This window comes from Monodon monoceros, unplaced genomic scaffold (assembly GCF_005190385.1).
Source record: "Monodon monoceros isolate NGI ecotype Baffin Bay Population unplaced genomic scaffold, NGI_Narwhal_1 Super_Scaffold_3, whole genome shotgun sequence".
Taxonomy (NCBI): domain Eukaryota; kingdom Metazoa; phylum Chordata; class Mammalia; order Artiodactyla; family Monodontidae; genus Monodon; species Monodon monoceros.
In genome coordinates, this window is record NW_021703780.1 from 4,260,590 (window position 1) to 4,272,970 (window position 12,381).

Below are 12,381 nucleotides of genomic sequence, written 5' to 3' on the forward strand. Positions count from 1 at the left end.
AAACAAGAGACAGATGCAGATGAAAGGCTGGTGCGGGGCCACCTCCCGGGAGTCTCCCCCAGAACAGCCCTACCTGCAGGCCAGCCCGACCAGCCTCTGCCCACGTGGCGGCAACCCTCCCCTCCTTTCCCGGCAGGCTCCCGGCCGCGTGGGGCTCCTGGCCGGTTCTGGCACCCAAACAACCGCAGCAAGAGAACGCTGGGAGCCGGCCGCTGCAACCTGCCTCTCGCTCCTGCATCACTTAGCTGCTCAACAGGACGTCCGTTCCCTTCTCCCCCGGAGCTTCAATCCTGTCAGCTCTGCCCCTCCGCTTGCTGGATCTTTCCTCCATCCGCCCCTTTTACTGCACCAAGTCCGTCTGGCCCGAGGCGCAGCAAGCCAAGACGCTGAGGCCTGCAGCAAAGCGAGGGTTCACTCATACAGCAGCCGAGCGAGGAGACGGCAGGACAAACCTCAAACGCGCCTCCCGAAAGGTTAGCGGCTGGGGTATTTATGGGATGAGGAATAAAGAAGCCCGGGCGGTAGAGGGCGGGGAGCGTGGGGAAAGGTGATTGGAAAAAGCTGCGGAACCGAGGTTCTGCGCAGGCGTAACTAAGCTACAGGCCTCTGCACGTTCAAGAGGTCATCGAGCGGACACTCGCGCATGCCCACCTGGAGGGCCGGTGGTCCCATCCAGCCTTAACCAGCTGAGATCAAACTAGACACAGGTGACTCCAAGATTCTGGAAAACAACTCAGGCCAACATCTTTTTTTTTTAGGCTACGTGCTGCGTGGAGAACATGCAAGTCTTCAAGCGACCTTGATTAGCAACGGCGGCAGGTGAAATGGGTTTGACTCATCACCCGCGGTTTCACCCCTTTCCCAGTCCACGCGGCCCCGGGAGCTCCAGGTCAGCGTAAACAGATTCTTCTCCACCCTCAGTCTGTTTGCACAAGGATGTCTCTGGCTTGGCTTTGTCCCGAGGACATCACGCCTGTTCCCACCGGCGCCCCACGCTTGCAGGATGCAGGTGGGGCCGGGAACGGGTGCCGCCTGGCTCTCTCCCTGCTCTACCCAGGCCCATCCCCTCCAATGCAGGAAGGCTGTCCGGACGTGTGGTGGCCGTGGAAATGGTCCAGCATATGCTTCGTGCCCGGGTTTGGGCTAATAATGATGAGAAACATAGTGTTTTCCCGCAAAATAAGAAATTACACCTGTGAAAGGCCTAGTTCGCTTCTGACACAAATAAGCATCAGAGCGTTACAGCTCTTTTAGAAGATGTCAAGCAGGTTTCCTGGTCCACACTGGGAAACCCAAGGGGGAAAAAAAAAGCATCAGAAAAGTAGGGTTTGACGGCTGTCACCTTCTTAGACGGACAGCATTCTGCCTATGGAATGGGTATCTCTCTCAATAAACCTGCTTTCACTTAGAAAAGAAAAGAGAGAAACAAAGTAGGGCTTAATAGGCATGTGCAGATTTTAAAAACTCCTTAGGAGACAGGTAAGGATTTCTTCAACAGGACACAAAAAAGACTAACCCAAAAGGAAAAGATCAATAAAAATTTCTTTTTTCCCCCAGTTTGATTGAGATATGATTGAGATATAACATTGTATAAGCTTATGGTACACAACGTAATGATTTGATATATGCATATGTTATGAAATGATCACCACGTTAAGTTAACATCCGTCACCACAGTTACATTTTTTTTCTTGTGATGAGAATTTTAAAGATCTAGTCTCTTAGCAACTTTCATATATGCAATACAGTATTGTTAACTATAGTCACCATGCTACACATTACATCCCCAGGAGTTATTTATTTTATACTGGAAACATGCACCTTTTGAATCTCTTTACCCCTTTCTCCTCCCCACACACTACCCACCTCCCTCACCTCTAGCAACCACCAATCTGTTCCTTGTAGCTATGAACCTGGCTCTGCTGTGTTTTTTTTTAGATTCCACGTATAAGAGAGATCATGCAGTGTTTGTCTTTCTCTGTCTGACATATTTCACTTAGCATGCCCGCAGGGTCCATCCATGTTGTTACAAATGGCAGGGTTTCCTTCTTTTTTATGACTGAATGATATTCCATTGTATGTTTGTTTGTTTATGACATCTTCTCTACACATTAATTCACTGATGGACACTTAGGTTGTTTCCATGTCTTGGCTATTGTAAATAATGCTGCAATGAACATGGGGGTGCAGATATCTTTTTCAGTTAGTGTTTTTATTTCCTTAAGATAAATACTGAGAAGTAGAATTGCTAGATGATATGGTAGTTCTATTTAAATTTTTTGAGGAACCTCCATACTGTTCTCCATAGTGGCTGCACCAATTTACATTCCCACCAGCAGTGCAGGAGGGTTCCCTTTTCTCCACACCCTCTCCAGCACTTGTTATCTCTTGTCTTTTGATAATAGCCATTCTAACAGGTGTGAGGTGATAGTTCATTGTGGTTTTAATTTGCATTTCCTGACAATGAGTGATGTTGAGCACCCTTTCCCCTGTACCTGTTGGAATCTGTATGTTTTCTTTGAAAAAAATGTCTGTTCAGATTCTCTGCCCATTTCTTAAATGAATTATTTGTTCTTCTGCTGTTGAGTTGTATGAGTTCCTTATATATATATTTTTTTAATTTATTTTTGGCTGTGTTGGGTCTTCATTGCCATTTGCAGGCTTTCTCTGGTTGTGGTGAGTGGGGGCTACTGTGTTGCGGTGTGTGGGCTTCTCTTTGCAGTGGCTTCTCTTGTTGCGGAGCACAGGCTGTAGGCGCATGGGCTTCAGTAGTTGTGGCACGCAGGCTCAGTAGTTGTGGCTCGTGGGGTCTAGAGCGCAGGTTCAGTAGTTGTGGCGCACGGGCTTAGTTGCTCCCGAGCATGTGGGATCTTCCTGGACCAGGGCTCGAACCCGTGTCCCCTGCATTGGCAGGCGGATTCTTAACCCCTGTGCCACCAGGGAAGCCCTCCTTATATATTTTGGATATTAGTCCCTTATCAGATGTGTGTTTCGCGGATATTTTCTCCCATTCCATAGGTTGCCTTTTCATTGGTTGATCATTTCTTTTGCTGTGCAGAAGCTTTCCAATTGTAAAATTAGGAATTCTTTTCATCCATGAGAGAGTGAAAAGGTAATTCAGAGGAAGAAGCATATTCATAATATATATAAAACAGACGAAGGACTGGTATCCAGGATATGTAAAGGATTCCTACAGATTAATAAGAAAAAGGCTGATAACCCAATTGAAAAAAGGGCATAAGAGACAAACAGCTGGAAATGGATGGTGGTGATGGTTACAGCGTAATATGAATATACTAATACCACTGAACTGTACACTTAGCAGTGACAAACTTGATGTTATGTATATGTTACCACAGTAAAGTAACATAGTCAAGTTAATTAAAGAAAGAAAAGAGCAGAGACTTCACCAAAAAAGAAAGAAATACAAATGGCCAAGAAATATACAAAAAATGCCCAACCTCACAAGTCATCAGACAAATTTAAAGCACAGCCAGAAATCAATGCACACCTACCAGAATGGCTAAAATGAAAAAGACCGTTCATGCCAAGTGTTGGGGAGAATCTGTAGTAACTGAAACGCTCATCCACTGCTGGTGGGAATGTAAAATAGCACAACCACTTTGGAAAACTCTTTGGCAGTATCCACTAAGGCCGGGCATACCCTCCTACCCAGAAACCCACTCCTGGGCATAGACCCAACAGGAATGTGTACGGACTGCCACCAATGATGTGTACTAGGACATCTACAGCAGCGCTCTTTCCAGTAGCCTCAAATGTCCATCGACAGGAGAATGGTGGATGCAAACTTCATAATATATCTATAAAAGGGATTCTTACAGTAATGGAAATGGATTAACAACAGCTGTGCATAGCTGCTGAATCTCACCAGCATAATGTTGAGCAAAAGAAGCCAGATTCAAAGGAACGCATATACTGCACGATTCCATTTACATGACGTTCAAACCAGGCGAAACGAACCTATGGTGTTAGAAGTCAGCATAGCGATTACCTTAGCGCTCGGAGGTGGGTGCCTGGGGGGAGGGGCTGTGGTAATACTCCATCTCTTGACCTGGGGGCCAGTGATCCAGATGTGCTCACTTCGTGACAAGACATCAGGCTGTACTCTATCTGTGGCTTTTCTGTATGTACATTACACTTCCACTTTTTTTAAGTTTATTGTAAAAACCTCCTACTCCTATAGTGCTTCTTACTGATTAAGAAGCACTATATTGAAAACACACCCTCGTAATTAGCCTCACTGGCTCTTCCTGCACCATATAAAATAATAAAATGCTTTCAGTACACTGGTTTCCAGGTAGTGTTTATACACACACCTTTCAAAGATATCTGCTTTCTTCGTGGCTTTAAAACAAACCCAGAGCACTATGGATTCTGGAATAAATGGATAAAGGGAAGGGTCAGTCTCCAAATCAACAAATTCAACAGTGGGTAAAATTGGGAAATACCAAGCAGAGAAAGGGGGAAAATGGTTATATTTTCTTTTAAATCTTTACTTTTACTCATGGAATGAAGGTGTTCATCCAGTTAAAGAGATAGCTGTGAAGCTTGCTAGAGATGATAGGAAAGATGCTTTCTATTGTGGGAGGGTTCCTTTAGTAGAGCCAGAACTGACCCCATACGGACCCCAGTTCTGAGTTTACCCCTAAGGCCAGCCCTGGGCCGGACAAGGGCAGAATTCAGGCCAGGAGGCTGAGACATCTGCTTTTGCTGGGCCAGTTGGCCTGGTGAGATGTTCTGTTCTATCCTCCTCTGTTCTATGTAGCAACTACTTCTTACCAGGGTCTATGCTCAGCCTTGGGGATCCGAAAATAAATTAGATACGGCTCCTGTTCTCAAGGGCAGGAAGCTACAGCAACAGATTAGAATATAAGGTGATGATAGGAACGCTCTGGACAATGCTTAAAATAGCCCTCCATTTCCTCATCTGTGACCTGGGGGCAAAGACAGTACCCGCCTCCCAGGGTTGTAAGGATGAAATGAGACCAGTCAGTCAGCCAGGCGTCCAGCACTGAGAGCACCCAGGATGCGATGGAGGCATCAAGACCCAGTCTGGGGGCTTCCCTGGTGGCGCAGTGGTTGACAGTCCGCCTTCCGATGCAGGGGACACGGGTTTGTGCCCCGGTCCGGGAAGATCCCATATGCCGTGGAGCGGCTGGGCCCGTGAGCCATGGCCACTGAGCCTGCGCGTCCAGAGCCTGTGCTCCGCGACGGGAGAGGCCACAACAGTGAGAGGCCCGCGTACCGCAAAAAGAAAAAAAAAAAAAAGGATATGACAGAAAAGCAGAAGAGCAGTCAGGACAGACAAGAGAGTCCCAGGACCGTGAGGCAGTGCAGGGGGAGCGGGCAGCCCCCAGGGTCCCAGGAGGGGCTGGAGTGTGGAGCTTGGAGCTGAGGCGAAGGGACCTGCAGCGGGGTCTTGGAGGGCCTTGGCACCAAGTTAATGAGATAGAGTTCCATCCTGTGACAGGGAAACACGGATGGGATTTGTTTTGTTTTGTTTTGTTTTTGCGGTACGCGGGCCGGAGGGAGGGAGGGAGGGAGGGAGCGAAAGGTCAGGGCCACAGGGTCACCGTGTGTGGAGCAGGTGGACTGGGTGAGAGCACTCCAGCGGATAGACTCAGGCTCCGAGACAAGGGCCCAGAGGCCCCCAGAAACACAGACCCTAGTCACCCTCACTCCCGCCTCTCGTGTGACCAAGAGAAAGGCTGGCGCCTGGGAGGCGCACCACAGGACTCCGTCACTGTGATTTAACAGAACAGAAATTTTGATTTTGTGCCTGAAAAGATTATCCTCTCCTTAGCCTCAAGATCTTTTCTAAATTAAAAAAAAAGTTTTCTTTCCGTGTATATGACATTGCCAGAGTCATTAGATTCATTGAGAAGAAAGTAGAAGGGTGGTGGCGGGGGGCTGGGGGAGGAGGGCGTGTGTGGTTTAATGGGGACAGAATTCCAGTTTTGCCAGAAGAAAAAAGTTCTGGACGTGGATGGTGGTGACGTGCGCACAGCGGTGTGAATGTACCTAATGCCACTGAACTGTGCACCTGAAATTGCTCAAGATGGAAAGTTTTATGTTGTGTATTTTACCACAATGAAAATAAATATTTAAAAAAGACTTCTACAGTTTGTTTTCCTCCTTGACATGCATATTTGAATATCGGGGACAAAATGTCTCCAGCACTCTTGATTGGCAAAATGTTTCTTAAAATGCACGTGGCAGGGACTTGGTAGCGCTCAGTCTAGGAGGCGAGAGTAACCTGGCCTTCCTGAACCCTGCAGGGAGGGGGGAGGAGTCTGCAGTCAGTGAAGCAGTTCTTTCCAACAAAGAATTCAATTCAGCTGCCATTTACTGGGCACCTGTTATTGCCAGGCATGGGAGGAGGGAGGAGGTTTGTATTATTTGCATTTCTCGTGCTTTGCTTTTTCACAAATGGTACCTTGGCCCCTGGGGGACAGCTGAGTGTCTGGGAGGTTCCACTTTGGGGTGCTGCCCTGATCTCTGATACAGTCAGGCCCTTCTCCCCCATATCCTCACCTCAGAGGTCCCAGTGCCCTTCAAGCCTGAGGACAAAAGGCACGAACCTACTGGCGGCAGCCGGCAGCCGCTGGAATTCCAGAAAACTCTGAATGGAAACAGCAGTTGCCAAATGGAATGGCTTCGCACACTGCGGCTGATTCTTCACGGGTGGTCTTGGGTTTGGGCAGGAAAACTCAGAAATCTGCTGCTCGGGGATCCAAAGGGAGCATCAGAAAACAACGGGGAAGCTCTGCCCCACCCCCTGAGGCCTCAGGGCCCTACTTGGCTGTGACCGAGGAAGCTCCGGCCACAGAGCAGCGAAAGCACTGGCTGGGGTAGCTCTGGCTTCGGCTGAACTTGGCTGACCAGCATCCTGGGCCGGACGGGTGCTTCTGGCTCTGGGGTCCCGAGGAGGAGTCGAGGCTTCCTCTCAGGCACACCAGAAACGTCTGCGTTATTTCTCAGGCAGGTCAGCAGACTGTGGTGAGTGCCAGGTCTCCGAGGGAGTGGATTTTGGATGCAAACCAAATATTTAAATGGATGTTTTCCCTCTCTGGCTGGGCCCTCACAGCTGGGCCTGTGCCTTGTTTTTACATGAAATTCAGCCTCCTTTAAATATGCATTTCTTTCCTCCCGAAAGTGCCTGAGGCAGGAAGGTAGCTGCTTTGAGAGGCCCCAGAGAAGGGGGGATGCAGCCCCTGACCCCGCGGCTGAAAGCGAGCTCGTGCAGGAACAATTCTTGTCCTGCCGGCTTCGCTTGGGTCTACGCTGTTGGTCGCACAGGCCTTGGGTTCAGGCCAAGTGGCAACTTGCTGTCTGCTGTCTCTAGGGAAGAAGGAGGTGGACAAATCAATCCCCTTCTGCCCCTTTGTCAGTTGCCTAGGCTAAAGGACAGCAAGGAGGTGACCACGACCTTCCCCAAGTGCTGGGAAGTCTCCATCGTGGTGAAAAGAGAAACTGCTTCCTCTTGAAAAACTGCATCTTGTGAAAGAAGTTTTTACCCATAAACCTACCTCAGATATTTCAGGTATTTCAAGTGGCTCCCCTTCTGCCCTCTGCTTTACCTACAGAGGGTCGAGAAACGTGAAGCTGCTTTCTCCACAACCTGTCCTGGCATCTGGGCCTGCACCGCGAGTGTCTGTTCCGGCCAGTTGCTGCCAACACCATGGACAAGTGGCCGATGGAAGTGCATCCCCGGGCAGGTGTGGATTCGTCCACTTCCCTCCCACGAATCCCAGGAGCCCGATGGCCAAAGCCCAGCCCTGAAAGAGCAGGTGGGACTCTCACCTTCTGGGATGGTGTCCACGAAGGGCCCAGTGGTCCCCTCGCTCCCGCCATCCCGGCTGCTCCCCTATTGCCCCGCTGAGGACTGGAGACCCCTCCCACGACGGGCCTGGCCAGAAGACCCTTCGAGGGGCTCTGATCCAGGAGCTCTGACCCCCAACATGCTCCTTTCTCCCCCATCCTCCTGCCCATTGTGCTTCCCTCAGGAGTGGGAAGCAGAGGCCTGTGGCCGCTGGGTCTCTGCTTCATTTATTGCCAGGGAAGTGTCCCCCCCGTTTTGTTTTGTTTTAACCCCATCACACGGGCGTGCGCGATGTGCACCGTGAGCTAAGGACCAAGCCCCGCGCTCGGCCGCCGCCAGTTCTGTCTCGCTGACACCGAGGCAGGTTCCTGGGAGCCAGGAAGGCAGCGCCATGTGCCTCTGGCCCCGGTGAAGGCGAGGGCCTGGGGCCTGCGGCCTCGGGATGACAGGTAAAGCGAAGCTCAGTCAATGCACAGACTTGCTGAACCGGGACCCCATTCCTGTCTCTACGCATGGGGTTGCTGGGAACCAAGTGAGCGATGCCCGCAGGTAAACCACTGTGATTTTAATCTCCCTCACTGCAGGCACTGGTCAGAATTCGGTCCTTAGATATCACACGTGGACCCGCACGACGTACAGAGGAGTTCAGGACACTCAGCAACCCCAAAGCCAAGCCTCTCCAGGCTGGCAGAATTCCACGCTCAATGGGTTCGCCCTTTAAAACCTGAGGGGCTGTGGGAGGGGAAGGACAGCTGTTGTTCAGTGGGTACAGAGTTTCCGTTTTGCAAGATGACGACTTCCTGGAGATGTGCTGCCCAGCAATGTGAACGTAGCTAACGTAACTGAACTGTACACTTAAAAATGGTTAAGAAGGTAGATTTTATGCTGTGTTTTTTGCCACAATTTCAAATTACTTTTTAAAAATCCGAGGGGCTGCAGCCCAGCTTGTAGACTCGGGGCTGACAGTCACTGCTCCATCTTTCTGTCCTTGTCGGGGGAACCACAGTTCAGAGTTCGCCTCTCTCAGAAATCCATGGCCCTCCGGGTCTGCATCCAGGTTTTGGAATCACATCCTGGTCTTTTGACCGAGAGCAAGTGAACCATGCAGTAGGAGCATTTAAGAATGACCTCCACCGCTTTCCCTGAAACCACTGCTCACCAAGTGACCACCAGGTACCTCCCCCTCGGCCCCTCTTAGGACTGAGGTCCACAGCTTTGCCGGCCCCCAAGCCTCAGGGTCCTTCCCCACTATGTTAGTCTGCGTGGACAAAAACAAAGCACCACCAGACGGAGTGGCTTAATCCATAGAATTTACGTGCTCACAGTTCTGGAGCCCGGACGTCCAAGATCAAGGTGTCACAGGGCTGGTTTCTCCGAGGCCTCTCTCCTGGGCTTGTAGACGGCCGTCTCCTGTGTCCTCACAGGGTCTTCCCTCTGTGTATGTCAGCCCTAATTTCCCTTTTTAACGAGGACGCCAGTTACACTGGCTTTAGGTCCCACCCACGTGACATCATTTTACCTTAATCACCTCTTTAAAGGCCTAATCTCCAAGCACATTCACCTTCTGAGGTGCAGGTGGTGGTAGTGGAGTTGGTGAGTTAGGACTTCAACATGTGAATTTTGGGAGACACCATTTGGCCCATAACGACCACCTCCCTCCAGCGACCTCCTGACACCCCCGACCGTGGCTTCCTTTTCACTGACCTTGAACCCCACGGGACACCTCTGAACTTTAGGAAGACTTCCAGAGGCAACCTGATGGGATTTTGAGGTGCCCATTCCTGACCAGCCCAGGGCACCCAGATGAAGGGCACTTACCCGGCACTTCCCTTCCAAATAAAGTTTCAAAAGGCACCAATAATTCTTCTGCTCAGAAGTCTTAGAGGGCCAGGAGTTTCCATCTGGGATGATGAAAGAGTTCGCGCATCAGTGGTGGTGGTCACACAACAGTGCCCGTGTACGTAATGCCACTGAGCTGGACGCCTATCGCTGGTTAAGCTGGTACATTTTATGCTGCGTATATATATATATATTTTTTTTTGCGGTACGCGGGCCTCTCACTGCTGTGGCCTCTCCCGTTGCGGAGCACAGGCTCCGGACGCGCAGGCTCAGCGGCCATGGCTCACGGGCCCAGCCGCTCCGCGGCACGTGGGATCTTCCCGGACCGGGGCACGAACCCGTGTCCCCTGCATCGGCAGGCGGACTCTCAACCACTGCGCCACCAGGGAAGCCCTATGCTGCGTATATTTTATATGTAGTTGCTCTGTTTTCAAATATTTTTGGCCGCACTACACGGCATGTGGGATCTTAGTTCCCCGACCAGGGACCGCACCCTCGCCCCCTGCAATGGAAGCGCAGAGTCTTAACCACTGGACCGCCAGGGAAGTCCCCTTTTATAAGTTGTTTTTTAAAACAGTTAGAGATGCAGAAGGGTTAAGACCAGGCCCACGAGTCTAACACATCAGCAAGAAATTAGCCAAAGGCTACAGACGTTTGCTGCCACAAGCTTCCTCCTCAACTTAACTGCAATCCATTTTTAAAAGATCTTTACTCCTCCCCGCAGCCTTCAGGCGGCCTGTGTTGTTGATTCCTCAGCTCCCCAGTGTGTGTTCAGCACGGGTGGGGGGGGCGGGGGGGGGACACGACAAGGAGCGCGGCTCTGGGGCCCAGCAGACGCTCTGACCAGATCTGCTGAGAACCAGGTGTGCGACCTGGGCCAGGTGACTGCACCTCCTCACCTGTAAAGCAGAGACAATAACACCTCTTGCTGGGGTTCTGTGATTATTACACAAGCTATCAAGTGTGTTAATAAGTTAACTCTCTCACTAGACTCTCACTAAATTAATAAATGAATTAGCCAACTACTGACCCGTTTAACAGCCCAAACATCACCGCTCAAAATTTCAGAACTTATATGCGAAGGGCTGTAAACGCAACATGAAATGCTAATCGGTGAGCTTTGCTATTAGCCTGAAGGGGAAAGAAGGATGCTTTTCAGGCAAAATAATAGTAATAATAATATCCCATCATGCCTGTAGTCCAGCTGTTACTGATGACCCCCACCCCAGTGAACCCCAGCTCTCAAGATCCATCTCCTTGTAAAGCTTCCCACATTGACCCAGGGCTTGGCCATGAGACCAACTTTGGCCCATGGGCCGTTAGCAAGTGAAGTTTTCCTAAGCACTTGCACAATGGGGCTTGTCTTCTTGGAACGTTCCTTCTTAAAGCCCAGTCACCTTGCTGTGAGGAAACCCAAGCAGCCACATGAGAGGTCCATGTAGGAGAGAACTGAGGTGTCCAGCTAACAGCGCCAGTTGGCCTCCAGCACCGACAGCCGGCCATGGGAGTGAGCCCATGTTGGACCTTCCAGCCAACTCACCGTCAGGGGAGACAAGACCTCCTGGTCAACTGGCAGTGTCATGAGAAATAATAAATTACTGTTGTTATAAGCCACTAGGTTTGGGGGAGATTTGTGACCTCACAATGGATAACTGAAGCAGTTCCTTTGTGTCCTCCCAATGTCAAACATGAATAAAGGAATTTGTTTAAAATCTCCAGCTACACAAACGTAATTCGCAATTTTGATTTCACTGCTTCCTTAGCTACGTGGCCTAGGGAAGGCTTCTCTGGCCTTATCAACAGAGTGTGAGTAACACCCGCTGTGAGAGTCTTTAGTGGGCCAGACACAGAAAACAGACTATGGTTACCAAAGGGGAAAGAAAGGGCGGAGGGATAAATTAGGAGTTTGGAATTAACATATGCACACTACTGTATATAAAATAGGTAACCAGCAAGGGCCTACGGTGCAGTACAGGAAACTATATTCAATTTTTTGTAGTAACCGACAAGGGGAAAGAATCTGAAAAATAGATATATATGTATAACCGAATCACTGTGCTGTACACCTGAAACTAACACAACATTGCAAATCCACTATACTTCAATTTAAAAAAAAAGTCTTTAGCGGGCATTTGCTGATGGAACGCATACAGAATGCTTAGCCTGCCTGAACACACAATTAGTGCTTAGTGAATGTCAGCTATTATTATGAAATCAAATACACCGGCTGGTACTTTTATTCTGAGAACTTCAGAATGGATTCAAAATGAAACAGGGGCAAAGTTTACCAGCTGAGACACAGAGACAAGTTGGGGAAGCTCAGTAGGCGTTATATGCCCACAACTTTCCCTCAGGAACAAAGACATTGAGGCCTGTTAGAGGCTAAAAGAAACATGACAAATTCTGGCTGCTTGTGAAGCCGAAAGATTGCCCTACATTCTCAAGCCTCCCAGTCTTATCTGGGTCCCTCACCCGGAAGACTGTCAGGCAGTTTGGCCTAAAAGCCGAGACTCACTAAGATTTACAGAACGTGATACCTGGAGGCTGGCAATTGTGATCTGAAATAAGACCCAGATGTGAGCACTTCATCAGTAAAAGGAAAGGGCTCCAACTTTCCTCATTAGTTGAGGGAAACAAAGAAAGTCTCCAGGAGTAGTACCTTTTTCTGTGCCTGTTGTTTTCTCAGAAAGAGCTCACAG

The 12,381-nt window shown here is 49.7% G+C and overlaps 1 non-coding gene across 1 annotated transcript; it reads left to right on the forward strand.

The window, feature by feature from the left end:
* The first annotated feature begins 1,234 nt into the window (after positions 1-1,234).
* LOC114908174 lies at positions 1,235-1,296 on the forward strand. The gene has a single exon (XR_003796871.1). It is a non-coding gene; the product is annotated as a U7 small nuclear RNA (small nuclear RNA).
* Positions 1,297-12,381: the final 11,085 nt, after the last annotated feature.